This window comes from Hemiscyllium ocellatum, unplaced genomic scaffold (genome assembly GCF_020745735.1).
Source record: "Hemiscyllium ocellatum isolate sHemOce1 unplaced genomic scaffold, sHemOce1.pat.X.cur. scaffold_427_pat_ctg1, whole genome shotgun sequence".
Lineage (NCBI taxonomy): Eukaryota > Metazoa > Chordata > Chondrichthyes > Orectolobiformes > Hemiscylliidae > Hemiscyllium > Hemiscyllium ocellatum.
The window spans coordinates 526,723-541,911 of record NW_026869048.1 but is presented as its reverse complement, the minus strand read 5'-3'; the positions used below and the strand labels follow the sequence as shown (position 1 = coordinate 541,911).

The following is a 15,189-nucleotide window of genomic DNA, read 5'->3' as shown; positions in this document are numbered from 1 at the left end:
CGGGAAAGCTAGGAGGGGTAGGTAGGTACTGCAGGAGTCTCCTGTGGCTATCCCCATCTCAGACAAGTATACTGTTTTGGAAAATGTAGGTGGTAATAGACTTTCAGGGGAATGTAGCACTGACAGCCAAGTTACTGGTACTGAGACTGGCTTCTAACATAATGTGAGGTATATCCAGTTCCACACGATCGATGGTGATAGGGGACTCTCTAGTCAGGGGCACAGTCTGCCGTTTCTGCAGCTGACAGTGAGGATCAGAATGGGGTGGTGCTGCCCTGGTGCCAGTGTCAAGGATATCTCTCAGAGGGAGCAGAACATTCTCAAAAGGGAAAATAACCAGTGGGAGGACATTGTACATTGGTACCAATGGCATAGGAAGGGGAAAGCATGGGGTCCTGACGAGCAGGGAGATTTGCTAGTGCCACTCGGGAGGCATTAAACCAGTGAGGGAGTCGGGGTAATCCTAAAGAGATAGTGAGAAAAGAGGTGAGTCTGAGGCTGGTACTGTTCACCAGATCAGACTGTCAAGGCAGGCAAGAGCAAGCTACAGAATGAGGTGCGACGGACCAGTTACACTGCATTTATTTCAGTGCAAGAGACCTGACAGGTCAGGCAGGTGGGCTCAGGGTATGGTTTTGAACATGGCACTGGGATATTACAGCAATTACAGAGGCAGCACTCAGGGATGGATAGGACTAGCAGCTTAATGTTCCAGGGTATAGATGCTATAGCAAGGGGACAACAGAGCAGGGGGAGAGGTGTTTTTGATTAGGGATAACATTATGGCTGGGCTTCGGGAGGATATTCCTGGGAGTACATCCAGGCACGTTATTTGGGTGGTACTGAGAAATAAGAAAGGGATGACCATCTTACTGGGATTGTATTATAGACTCTCTCCCAATAGTCAGCGGGGAATTGAGACACAATTTTACCGGCAGACCTCAGTTATCTGTAAAAATATAGTTGCAATGATAAGGGGTTTTAACTTTACCAACATGGCCTCGGAGTGCTGTAGTGTTAAGGGCTTGGATGGAAATGTATTTGTTCAGTGTGTACGAGAACATTTCTGATTGAGTTTGTAGGATGTACCTACTAGAGAAGGAACAAAACCTGACCTGTTTTCTTTATTCATTCACAGGATGAGGCTGTCACTGGCTCGGCCAGCATTTATTGCTGCGTTTACCCAGTGGGCAGTTAAGAATCAACCACGTTGCTATAGGTCTGGAGTCCCATGCAGACCAGACCAGGTAAGGATGGCATTTTCCTTCCCTAAAGGTCATGAGTGAACCACATGGGTTTTTTCAACAATTGACAATGGATTCCTTGTCGTCACTAGATTATTTTTTCCAGATATTTATTGAATTCACTTTCCAAAATCTGCCGTGATGGGATTCAAACCCAGGTCCCCAGAACGTTATCTGGGTCTCTGGATTAACTGTCTAGTGATAATTTCACTCCATCATCACTGCCTCTTAGGAAATGAGGCAGGGTGAGTGACTGAGTTATCAGTGGGGCAGCACATCAGCACCAAAGATCCCACAGTATTGTGGCTCAGTGGTTAGCGCTGCTTCCTCAGCAACAGAGACCTGGGTTTGATACCAGCCTCAGGCAACTGTCTGTGTTGGAGTTGGCACATTCTCCCCAGTGTTTGTGAGGGTTTCCTTCGGATATTCAAATTTACTCCTACAGTCCAAAGATGTGTAGGTTAGTTGGATGAACCATGTTAAATTTCCCATAGTGTCCAGATGCAGTATATGAGGTTTTGGGATGTGCAGGCAAATCTCTGCCTGATGTGAAAAGATCGTTTTGAGGTCCTGGACAGAGCTCAGTGACGTGTGGCTGAACGTTTTACATTTCCCGTGGCGGTAAGGGAAGGTCAAAGGTGTGGAGCATGTGTTGGTGGGAGGGTGTGGACCTAACAAGGGAGGTGCAGAGGGAATGGTCTCTGTGGAACGCAGATAGCGGTGGGGAGGGAAATATGTCTATGGTGGGGTCTGACTTTAGGTAGCAGAAATAAGAGGTTAATGCGCTGTATCTGGAGATTAGTGGGGTGGAAGATGAAGACCGCAGGGCTGTAATCTTTATTGTGGCTGGAGGGATGGGGTAAAGGTGGAGGTGCGGGAAGTGGAGGGTATGTGTTGGAGGGCATTGTTGATCAAGTCGGAGGAAAGTTACGGTCCTTGAAGTAGGCCTTTCTGGGATGTCCTGGAATAGAATCCAAAGAGATTAAACAAATATATCACAGACAAAAGATTAACTGGACCAGAGAATAGGACCGCTTAAAGGTCAACAAGGCTGTCTATGGAATCACAGAGGGTGTGAAATATATGCAAATATTTCACGTCATTTTTACTGGAGAAGTATATGGAAGCTCGAGAGTTTGGAGAAATAAACAGTGATAACTTGAAAAGTGTCCATGTTACAGAGGAGGTGGGACTGGATGTCTTAAATCACATCAAGGTGGATAAAGCCCTGGAACCTGATCAGGTGTATCCTGGAACTTTCTGGAAATCTAGGGAAGTGATTGTTGGGCCTCTCCTGTGATATTTGTATCGTTGATAGTGACAGGTGAGGTGCCATTATTTTAAAAAAGGTGGTAAGGAGGGGCCATGGAACAAGAGAACAGTGAGCCTGAAGTCAGGCAGGCAAGTTGTTCGAATGGACAGGATATCCATCTATTTGGAAAGGTAAGGAATGATCAGGGAGAGTCACTGTGGCTTTGTACATGCACAATTGTGTTTCACTAACTTGAGTGAGTGTTTTGAAGTGACAAAGAAAATTGATTAAGCCAGGCGGTGAATGTTGTTTATATGGACATTCAACAAGGTTCCACAAAGCAGACTGGGTAGCAGGGTTAGATCACATGGAATGCAGGGAGAGCAAGCCATTACAAAACTACCTTGAATGTAGGAGACAGAGGATGATGATTGAGGGTTGCTTTGCGGACTGGAGGCCTGTGAGCAGCAGTGTGCTGCAGGGATGGATATTGGGCCCTTAAATAAATGACTTGGATGTGAATATATGAGATATGGTCAGTAGGTTTACAGAAGACACCAAAATTGGAGGTGTAGTGGACAGTGAAGAAGGTTAGTTCAGAATACAACAGGATCTTGATCAGATGGGCCATTGGAGCAAGGAATTGCAGACTGAGTTCAAATTAGATAAATGTGAGCTGTTATATTTTGGAAAGGCAAATCAGGGCAGGACTTATGCACTTAATGGTAAAGTCCTGGGGAACATTGCTGAACAATGGGACCTTGGAGTGCAGGTTCATAGTTCCCTGAAAGTAGAGTCACAGGTAGGCAGGGGAGTGAATGCAGCATTTGGTACGCTCCCCGTTATTGGTCAATGCATTGAATGCAGCTGTTGTGATGTCATATTGTGGCTGGACAGGGCACTGATGAAGGCCCTTCTGGAATTCTGTTGTCAGTTCCAATCTCCCTGTTCTTGGAATAATGTTGAGAAACTTGAAAGGGTTCAGAAAACATTTGCAAGGACTTTCCTGGGGTTGGACGATTTGAGCTATTGGGAAAGGCTGAATAGGCTGGGACTATTTTCCCTGGAGATTTGGAGGCTGAGAGGTGATCTTATAAAAGTCCTGAAGGGCATGGATAAGGTGAGCAGTCAGGGACTTTTTCCCAAGTTCGGTGGCTCCAGAACGAGAGGGTACAGGCTTAAGGTGAGAGGGAAAAGATTTAAAGGGGATTTAAGGGGCATCGTGTTCATGTTGAGGGCATTGCAAGTATGGAATGAGCTGCCAGAGGAAGGGGTGGAGGCTAGTACAATTGCAGCATTTAAAAGGTGTCTGACTGGGTACTTGAAGAGGGAGGTTTTAGAGGGATAAGGGTGAACCGCTGGCAAATGGGACTCCATTAACGCTCTCCGTTAATGGTCAATGCATTGAATACAGAAGCTGGGACGTCATATTGTGGCTGGACAGGACGTTGATTAAGCCACTTCTGGAATTCTGTTTTCAGTTTGAATTTCCCTGTTCTGGGAAGGATGTTGTGAAATTTGAAAAGGTTTGGACAAGATTTACAAAAACGTTACCAGGATTGGAGGATTTGGGCTACAGGGAGGGGCTGAATAGGCTGGGGCTATTTTCTCTGGAGAGTCAAAGACTGAGAGGTGACTTCATTGAGATTTATAAAATCACGAGGGGCGTGGATAAGGTAAGCAGCTGGCATCCTTTTTCCTCAGGTTAGGTGGGTACAAAACTAGAGCACATGGGTTTAAGTTGAGAGGGCAAAGATTTAAAAGGGATCGAACTGGCAACATTTTCAAGCTGAGTGTGGTGTGTGTATGGGAGGGGCTACCAGATGAAGTAGTGGAGGCTGAAAAATCACAACATTTAAAAGGCTTCCAATTGGGTACATGAATAGGAAGGGGTTTGATGGATACAGGCCAATAGATGGTAAATGGGAATTCATTAGTTTAGGATTCCTTGTTGGCACAGACGAATTGGACCGGAGGTCTGTTTCTTTGATCTTAATAAATTAAGATGCATTCCTCTCTTTTGTTTCGAGCTAGCTGAAGCACAGATAATTATCCTTGGAGCTGAGAAGGTGAAGCAGTGATTTTGACCTGGTGCCGATTTTGTTCCAAGGTCTTGAATTTGCAAAGAGAGAGAGGAATTGTTAACCCTGTCACAATTTTTAGTAACTACGTTCAAGTAATTGGCAAATAATACAAGGTGAAAATGTGAACACTATTTTACTCAGTAAGTTCTGAGCATCTGGAACAGTCTGAACGACACAGATTCAGCAGGTATTTTGAAACAGACTTGGAATTTTACTTTTTAAGGAAAGATTTGGGGGTAGTTGGGACAGATTTGCACCATCTACAGAGGGAGAGAGGACAGCTCCAATGGGCTGAATAGCCCCCAGCCCCAGTGCTCTGTGATACTGCCCCATTCACTGTGAATGATGAAGCTCATCCCAGGGCAGAGAGAGGGAGGAGCTCACCTCTCAATCGGCGCCGGCTTGATTAACGGCAGCTCCAGACCAATGGGAGGAGAGTCTGTGTGGTCCTGCAGCCAATGGGAGTGAATGAGGGGTGTGGCCAGCAAGACGACACCTGTCCATGAGCTGTGCAGGTGCAGTGTCACTGGGTGGGGGTGGGAGAGACAGCAGGGACTGGGACAGAGGCTGTTGGACCTGAATTACAGACTCCCGGTAAATTAAAACCAAAAGAACTGCAGATGCTGTAAATCAGAAACAACAACCAGGAGGTTCTGGAGAAGCTCAGCAGGTCTGGCAGCATCTGTGACGAGAAATCAGAGTTAACGTTTCAGATCCGGTGTCCCTTCCACAGAACAGATGTTACTGAGAAAAAAAAAGTCCGTTTATGTGCAGAAGATAGTGTGGGGGGATGGGGGCAAGATAAAAGGAGTAAAGGTGAGGATAGAGTGAGAAGAGCGGTTGGATAAAGGAGTGGATAACGATCTGACTGGGGGAGGGTGATTAGCTGTTAATGGAGACTATTAGTGGCTAACCATAGGTAGTGTGTAATGACAGGCTGTGACATGAGGTGGCTACGACATGAGGTGGTTAACCTGTGGTTAGCCACGAACTGTCTCCATTGTAAGCTGTTGCCCACCTATATCACTGCACGATTGGAGCTGCTGAGGACACAAACCTTTGGAATATCCTCCCTAACCCCCTCTGTCCGCCTTAAAGATGTATCTAAAAATCGTTCTCTTTAATTAACGTTTCCATCATACGTGAAACATTTTAGGAGATTTGTCAATGTGAAAGGCTCCATACAATGCAGGTAGTTGTTGTTATTGTCTGACATCAGGAGAAACAGGGATGAGCCCTCTCTCTCTCTTATACCTGATGAACAGCAGCAAAAGCAGGAAGCACTGAGCATGCTCCAGCCCACAATGGGCCTCGGATTATTGATGTCAGCGCAGGACCAATAAGAGTCGGGGGAACGAGGCTGGAGGACCAGGATGTGCCAGTTGGTCCTTCAACCAATCGGAGTGAATGAGGGGCGGGACAATACTCAACCACGTGATAAACTTCACTGACAGCACAGTGTTGTTGTGGCCAAGGCATTGGGAATGTGTGAAGGTGCAGGGCAGGGGGAAGGAAAGACATAGACCAGAAAGAGAAGGAAATTTTCATGGTATGGCATGAGAGGTTTTACAGAACTTAGTGCACATTGTGAATCACAAATTTGAAAATCCCAAATTCTGCCCCATTTTCCCTCCTTATAATGCATTTTGCACTCCCTGAAATAGCAACTGTGTTTCTCCCTCCACAGATCCCAGTGATCAGTGCCAAAGCCCCATTGCCTGTGGAGAGGGTGATGTTTGATTTCCCTGTCCAGCTGCAGTTCATGTGGTGAAGGTGCTCCCACAATGTGGTTGGGTAAGTGCTGTTATAGATTATACACTCAGCAATATTGAAGAGTTGACAATGTATGTGCAAATCAGCAACAGTTTGTTTTTTTTTTAATCATGTTTATAATTTCACAGAAATACTATTGAAAAATTCTGGCATAAGGCCACAGATTGAGATACTAGGTCAAGTGATCAAAAGCATTGCCAAATGAGCAGGTTTTCGAGAACACCTTAAAAGAGGAAAGCAGGTCTGAGAGGGTTCAGGTGGGAATTCCAGACAGTGTTGCCTTGGCAACAGTAGAAACAGCCAGACAGGTGAAGCAATGAATAAACACAAATGAGTTGTCAAGGTCTTGCAGGGTGTGTGGTGCAGGGAGACAGGGATGTTCACAGGGTGAGAATTTTAAATTGTTGCCTGTAAATAGGAGCCTTTCGATGGATCAACTAGTTTTGGTACAAGTGAGCACTTGGGCAGGAGGGTTTAAGATACTCTTGAGATTACATGTAAGTTGAATGTGGGAGGCTGGCCAAGAGTGTTTGGATAATTAAGTCTGGAGATAAATACTCGTCCATCCCTGCATTCAGTAAATGAGCTGAGACTAGGGTGGAGTTGGGTGATGTCACCAATGAAGAAAGTGTGTTTTTGGAGTTGGGCTCTTCCTCCACATCACCCCCACCTCCCTCCCCTCACCAAATCACAGGTATTGTTCCTTGTTCTGTCTGTCTGTCTTTTCTGGTTATGTCCTTCTCTCCCATTCTGCTACGAAGTAATATTTTGACCTCACCGTTGTTGGAAAAACCTACTCCATCCCCACTCTCCCATTCCTTTCTAAATTCCTTGTATGTGGTGTCCCTCAAGGATCGATTCTTGGTCCCTCCTGTTTCTCACCTACATACTGTCAGGAGGTGACATCGTCCAAAAGCACCGTCTGAGGGTTCACATGTACACTGACAATGCCTAGCTCTCCCTCCCCATCATCCCTCTCCATTACTCAGTTATCAAACTGCTCATCACACTCCCACTACGCGATTGGCTGCAATTTCCTGCAACGGAACATTGAAATGGTTAAACCCATTGCCTTCAGTTGCTATTACAAATTCCTTTCCCTTACTGCTGAGCCCCTCCCTCTCCCTGGGAACTGTCTGAGGCAGAACTACACTCTTCACAATATTGCTCTCATATCTGTAACCCCAAGGTGACCTTCTGATCAGGTATCTACACAATCACAAACACCAGGAATTCCAATCTCTAAAACGTTGCTTCCCCCCCCCCCCCTTCACCCCAGCTCCATTGCTACTGAAACCCCTGACCCGTGTTGATGTTGCCTTAAACTTGACGAATCTAAAACAGAACCCTTGATTCCGTTACTATCCGAGTATCTGATTCCAGATCCCTCATGATGGGAAACATCCTCTCAGTATTTACCCTGTCAAACTCCTTAAGAATCCTGCATGTTACAATGAGATCACCTCTCATTCTTCCCAAATCCAGTGAGTAGAGTCCCAACATTTTCAGCCTTTTCTTAAAAGATAATCCCTACAAGCCAGGGATCATCCCAGTTAATCTTTTCTGAAATGCCTCAGATGAAATTATGTATTCCCTTAAATAAAGGGACCAAAACTTCTGTCATTACTCCAGATGTGGTCTCACTCGCACTTTGTAAAGTTACTCTCAGGTATATACTCCAAACACTTACACTGAAAACTCCTTGTAATAAGAAACAACGTTCCATTCCCCATCCTGATTCCCTGTTATAACTGTGTTTCCTACGCAATTACCCCTGGTCCCTTTGTGGTGCAGCTTTCGACAGTTTCCACCATTTACATAGCACTCTGTTCTTTTATTATCTCCTCCAAAATGAGCAACTTCACAATTTCCCAAATTATGCTCCATTTGCTAACTTGTTGCCCACTTCTCCAATGAATCCCTCTCTGTAAACTGTTTATAATCCTTTTGGAACTTTACCGTTCTGCCTTTTCTCAGAGATTTCCCCGCTCATTCTTCTAAACATTTCCTGGGAGCACTGGGCAGTGGGAAGCAGTTGTTACCTTTTCAGAGAGACTCTTTGGAATGACTGGGAGGAGCTTGCTGCTCATGGGTCAGAATGGAGACAACTTGCCCATCGAGCTGCATGAGCCTTTCACCCCCCCCCCCCCGTCTAATTGATGAGGCACAGCAGCAGCACGGAAGGAAAGAAAAGGAAGCACATCCTGCTCTCCACATCGCACTGACTCTTGAAACATTGTGTCCCATGTGTCAAAGATCTGCCCTGTTCAGTCACATGAAGACCCAGTGTGGAAACTCACAGAAACCCATATAGATTTCCCCCTGAACTAACTGCTGACCCCCACAAGGGGTAATGTGTCCAGTCATCCTGGGCCAGGAGGAGGGGGTGGTGAGAGTTTCTTAAATGAACTGACAGTGACAGTTTTATAAACGTGTATTACAGGTGGACATTCAGATGGTAATCTCAGTAATTGTAACGTCAAACTGTGACAAAATTACTCAATTCATCAGGAGCTGGATATTCACATTGTGTGTGAGTATTGTATTCCAGCTCATTCCCATTTGCTGCATAAATGTCCTCTTTTGAATCACCCCACACTCTCAGTAGATCTCCCCCAAGTCTTCAATATGTGTCCTGTAATCCTTTTCTGATGAACTCATGAGTGTAAGGTGGATTATTCTAAATCTGTAAACCCCTCTGTCACAGGGCACCCTCAATTTCCTCTGCTACAAGGAGAACAATCTGTTTCCCCAAACCCCTGATTCCCCAATGTCTGTTTGCTCCCTATAAGGCACACATCAGGATTGTGTTGGAACATTCTCCACTTGCCTGCATCAGTGCAGCCCCCAACAATGTTAAAGAAAGTGAACATCCTCCAGGACAAAGCACTGTGCCTGAGTGGTGTCCCATCCACCACCTTCAGCGTTCCCTCTCCCCATCCCCAGGGTACAGTGGCATCACTGTGTAAAAGGGAAAGGCAGCATTGTCCTCCCAGACCATAGGGCTGCTCTCTCATTAGGGAGAAATGTCTGGTGGTGGGTTTAACCTGAAGGTTACCACAGCCCAGGCAAGGGGAGAGGTTGAGAACAAGAGTCCATCTATTGTAGATGGATATTCTTGATATTTATTAACAGCTCCCATGTCTCTGCAACTAAAATCCCCTATTCCTTGAACCATCCTGGTAAATCTCCTGTGCCCCCCCCCTCAGGGACCCTGCCATCCTTCCCAATGTGTGGGTGATCTCTGGTTTGCACAGACCCAGCTGCTCTGTGTTCCTGTGGGTGATGTCATCATCGAGCAACAGTTGCATTGAACCTCACTGTCTGTGATGGTGGGAGACACAGAAATCCCGGTAGCATTTGAGATGTATTTAGTGTGCACTTGCAATGCCATGATAGATGAGACTTTTCCACAATTATCGGAAAATAGATGAGGACAGTTAGGTGGTAGTTTTCTTTGTCACAGACCCGATGTACTACCAGAGCCTTTTACTGTTCTGTAGACCGCTAAGATGTTTATTATAGGAATATGACAGGCTCCATTGGACTTCAGGTCAGAAAAGGTGATACTAGAGTAGATGACATATTATTGGCCGATGTTTTGGGAGGAAAAGGAGATTGAGAGGTTTAAGGAAGAATTCAGAAGCTCAGCACAGAATCGGAAAGGGCCGTCATCAAGTGAGAAATAAACATTGGGAATCCTGAAGGCTGGAAATAAAAAAGGCACATATAGCAGAGCTTTGAGAGACTGGAGGGGATTAGAGATAGGGAGAGTAATGAAGCTGGAGGAGATGAAAGTTGGAGAGGATTCTGAGGATTGAGGATGTTACAGAGATAGAGATATTTCTGATAGACTTTTTTGAGTTTTGAGGCTGGAGAGGAATTATCGAGATAAGGAAGAGTTGTAAGACTGGATGAGGTGGCATTGACGGAGAGTTCCGAGCATAGAGGAATTTACAGAGATAACGAGCGATAGAGTCAGAACGTTATACAGCACTGACACACACCCTGTGTTCCAACCAGTCCGTGTCAACCATAAATTCGAACTGAACTAATCGCATCTACCTCCACTTAGTCCAAATCCATCCAAGCATTCCCTATCGATATACAGGTCCAAATGCTTTTTCCTCTTAGAATCCCATTCCCCTACCGTTTTACTCTACATTTACCCCTTACTAATTCACTAAACCCAATCATCCCTGAACACTATGGGCAATTGAGGACTGCCAGTTCACCTACCCTGTACATCTGTGGTTTGTGGGAAGAAACGGGAGCACCTGGAGGAACTCACGCTGACACGGGGAAGCATATCCAAACTCCACATGGACAGCCACCCAATGCAGGAATTGAACCTGTGTCCCTGGCAGCAGTGCTAACCATTGAGCCACTGTGCCACCCTTAAATTGTAATTGTATTCACAGCTACCACGTCCTCTGCTAGTTTATTCCACATGTGAATCACTCTCTGTACAAAAACAAAAAGTAAAATCCGGAACGTCTTTTTAGGGTCTTCCTTTTCTCACCCACTCTTGAATCGCGCCCCCTCCTGGAAAGGGCACCTGCTGTTCACATTACCTATACTCTTCAGGATTTTATAAACCTCCAATAAGGTCACCCCTCAGCCTCCTACACCCCAGTGAAAGAGGTCCCAGCCTACCTAGCCTCTCCTTATAACCGAAAGCATCCGTTCCCATCAACATCCTGGTAAATCTCTTCTGAACCCGCTCCGACTTAATAACATCTGTCCTATAACAGCACAACCTGAACTGAGCACAGTATTCCAGAAGAGGCCTCACCAACATCCTGTACAACCTCAATGTAATGTCCCAACTCCTATACTCAAAGGTGTGAGCAATGAAGGCAAGTGTGCTATACATCTTCTGAACAACCCTGTCTACATGTGACATAAACTGCAAAGATCTGAACCCCGAGGTCTCTTTGTTCTATATCACTATGCAAGGCCCGACTTTTAATCAGTGTAAGTCCTGCCCTTTTATCAAGATGAAATATTTGGCATTTATTCCAATCCAGAACATCCTTCTAGTATAAAGGCAATAGAAGTATACTTAAGAGGAAAATCAGTAAGGCAAAAAGGGGACAGGACACAGTTTTGGCGAATAGGGTAAGGACAATCCAAAGGGTTTTTATAAATACATTAAGAGCAAATGGGTTACTAGAGACAGAATAGGGCTCCTCAAGGATCAGCAAGGCAGCCTGTGTGTGGATCTGCAGGCGATGGGGTGGGGAGGGGATACTAAACAAGTATTTTGCATCAGCATTTACTGTGGAGAAGGATATGGAAGATATAGAATGTTGGAAATCGATGGTGACACCTTGAAAAATGTCCATATTACAGCGAAGGTGGTACTGGATGTCTTGGAACGCAGAAAGGTGGATAAATGCCCAGGATTTCATCAGGTGTGTCCTAAAATTCTGTAGGAAGCTAGGGAAGTGATTGCTGGGCCCCTTGCTGAGATTTTTGTATCAGCGATAGTCACAGCTGAGGTGCCAGAAGACTGGGGGTTGGTTAATATGATGATACTGTTTAATGAAGGCGGTTTGGACAAGCCCGGGAACTACAGACCTGTGAGCCTGATGTTGGTGCCAGACAAGTTGGAGGGAACCCTGAGGGACTGGATTTGCATGTATTTGGAAAAGCAAGGACTGATTAGGGATAGTCAGCATGGCTTTGTGTGTGGGAAATCATGTCACTTACTTGACTGAGCTGTTTTATGAAGAAGTAAGAAAGTGGATTTTTGAGGGCAGAGCGGTAGATGGGATCTATATGGACTTCAGTAAGGCGTTCGACAAGGTTCGCCATGGAAGACTAGTTAGCAAGATGAGATCTCACCATACCAGGAGAACTAGCCATTTGGAATATAGAACTGCCTCAAAGGTAGAAGACAGAGGGTGGTGGTAGAAGGTTGTTTTTCGGACTGGAGGACTGTGACCACTGGAGTGCCACAAGGATCGGTGCTGGGTCCACTACTTCTCATCATTTACATAAATGATTTGGATGTGAACATAGGAGGGATTGTTAGTAAGTTTCCAGGTGACACCAAAATTGGAGGTGTCGTGGGCAGTGAAGAAGGGTACCTCAGGTTTCAATGGGATCTTGATCAGATGGGGAAATGGGCTGAGGAGTGGCAGATGGAGTTTAATTTAGATAAATGTGAGGTGCTGCTTTTTGGAAAAGCAAAGCCTAGCAGGACTGATAGACTTAATGGTCAGGTCCGAGGGAGTGTTACTGAGCAAAGTTTCCTTACAGTGCAGGTTCATAATTCCTTGAAAGTAGAGTCGCAGGTGGATAGGATAGTGAAGGTGATTGGTATGATTTACATTATTGGTCAGAGCAGTGAGTACAGGAGTTGGGCAGTCATGTTGTGGCTGTACAGGACATTGGTTTGGCCACTCTTACAATATTGAGTGCAATTCTGTTCTCCACCTATCAGAAGGATGTTGTGGAACTTGAAAGGTTCAGAAAAGATTGGTGGCAGAATATTCTTTAAAGGGTATAATAACCAGTGGGAGGTCATTGGACATTGGTACCAATGACACAGGAAGAGAAAAAGATAGGTCCTGATGAGAGAATATAGCAAATTAGCCTGGAATATAAAAAAGTAGATACTCGGTCGTAATATCTGAATTACTCCCAATGCTACATGCTAGTGAGAGTAGGAATAGCAGGATGGAGGAGATGAATGATTGGCTAAAGATCTGGTGTAGGGCAGAAGGATTCACATCTTTTGGTCATTGAATTCTCCTCTGGAGTAGAAGTGACTTGAATAAGAAGGATGGATTGTCCCTGAATTGGAAGGTGACTAATATCCAGGCAGGGAGATTTGCTAGTGCTACTCGGGAGGCATTAAACCAGTGAGGGAGTGGGGGTAAACCTAAAGAGATAGTGAGAAAGGAGGTAAGTCTGAGGCTGGGTACAGTTCAGAAATCAAACAGTCAAGGCAGAACGCGGTAGAACCGAGCAGTTACACTGCATTTACTTCAATGCAAGAGGCCTGACAGGGAAGGCAGATGCGATCAGGTTATGGTTTGAACATGGGACTGGGATATCATCGGTATTATAGAAATATGACTCAGGGATGGATGTGACTGGCAGCTGTATGTTCCAGGGTATAGATGCTATAGGAAGGATAGAAAGGGGGACAAGAGAGGAGGACGAGTGGTGTTTTTGGTTAGGGATAGCATTAGAGTTGTGCTTGGGGACGATATTCATGGGAGTAAGTTCAGTGAAATTATTTGGATGGAACTGGGAAATAAGAAAGGATTGATCACCTTATTGTTAATATCTGCGTGTGTTTCATCTGATTGCTCTGGTTTCCTCCCACTATGTAAAGATGTGCAGGTTAGGTGGATTATCCAGGCTGAATTACCCACAGTGTTCAGGGATGTGCAGGTTGGGTGGATTATCCAGGCTGAATTACCCACAGTGTTCAGGGATGTGCAGGTTAGGTGGATTATCCAGGCTGAATTACCCACAGTGTTCAGGGATGTGCAGGTTAGGTGGATTATCCAGGCTGAATTACCCACAGTGTTCAGGGATGTGCAGGTTGGGTGGATTATCCATGGGAAAGGCAACATTACATGGGTAGGGTGGGAGTCTCTGAGGGTCAGTGCGGATGTGATGGGCTGAATGACCTGCTTCCCCACTGTCTGGATTCTCTGATAATTATAATAGTTTTAAAATAGTTCCAAAAAAGAATAGACCAGATCTAAAAGTTGCTGTTCTAAATTGGATAAAGGTGCATTGTGATTGAACAAGATAAAATCTTTCAATACTTCTTTGCTATTCCCAGGTAAAGGGACGGCTGAAAAGTGGGAACGTAACATAAGGAATATGAGCAGGAGGAGGCCATCTGGCCCCTCCAGCCTGCTCTGCCATTCAATAAGATCAGGGCTGATCTCAGCTCCACTTTACTGCTCTCTCCCATAACCTTTAATTCCTTTCCTGTTCGTAAATCTACATTTTGACCTAAAGACATTCAAGATGAAAGTCTCAACTGTTTCAATCAGCTGGGAATTCCACAGATTCACAACCCTTTAGCTGAAGAAGTTTCTCCTGAACTCAGTCCTAAATCTGATACCCCCTTATTTTGTCGCTATGCACCATAGTTTGTCCAGTCCACAGTGGAAATGACCTCCCTGCTTCTATCTTATCTACTCCCTTCATAATTTTATATTTTTCCTATACAATCTCCCATTATTCTAAATTCCAATGAGGATCATGCCAGTTTTGTCAATCTCTGCTCAGAAGGCAACCCTTTCAACTCCAGACTCAAACTAGTGACCCTGCTCTGCACCCCCTCCAGCGCCATTACATCCTTCCTGAAGTAGGGGACGAAAACCTGTACACAGTACTCCAGGTGTGGCCTCACTAGCCCCCTGTATAGCTGCAGCATAACCATCCCTCTAGCAATGAAGGACAATATTCCCTTCACTGCCTTAATTACCTGTTGTACCTGCAAACCAACTTCCTGTGATTCATGCACAAGGACACCCAGCTCCCTCTGCACAGCAGCCTGCTGCATGTTTTCACCATTTCATCATCCAGTTTGTTGTTAGTCCGACCAAAATGGATGACCTCACATATCCCAACATTGTCCTCCATCTGCCAGACCCTTAACCACTCAATTAACCTATCTGTATCCCTGTGCAGACTGACAGTGGCCTCTGCACACATTGCTCTACCACTCATCTTAGTGTCGTCCACTTTTCATGAATCCATGCTGTGTCTGCTCGATGAGACAATTTCTATCCACATAGCTCACTATTTCTTTCGTGAGAGATCAGACATTTCCCCCACTACAGAAGTTATGCTAATA

The 15,189-nt window shown here is 45.3% G+C and overlaps 1 long non-coding RNA gene across 5 annotated transcripts in view; it reads left to right on the top strand.

Moving 5' to 3' along the window:
* LOC132813658 (uncharacterized) overlaps nucleotides 1-15,189 on the top strand; it is a 47,781-nt gene that overhangs the window by 21,779 nt on the left and 10,813 nt on the right. For all 5 annotated transcript variants that reach the window (XR_009644122.1, XR_009644124.1, XR_009644125.1 and 2 more), the window contains exons 2-3: nucleotides 1,139-1,247; nucleotides 6,268-6,374. This is a non-coding gene — a long non-coding RNA (uncharacterized LOC132813658). The remainder of the gene's footprint in view (nucleotides 1-1,138; nucleotides 1,248-6,267; nucleotides 6,375-15,189) is intronic.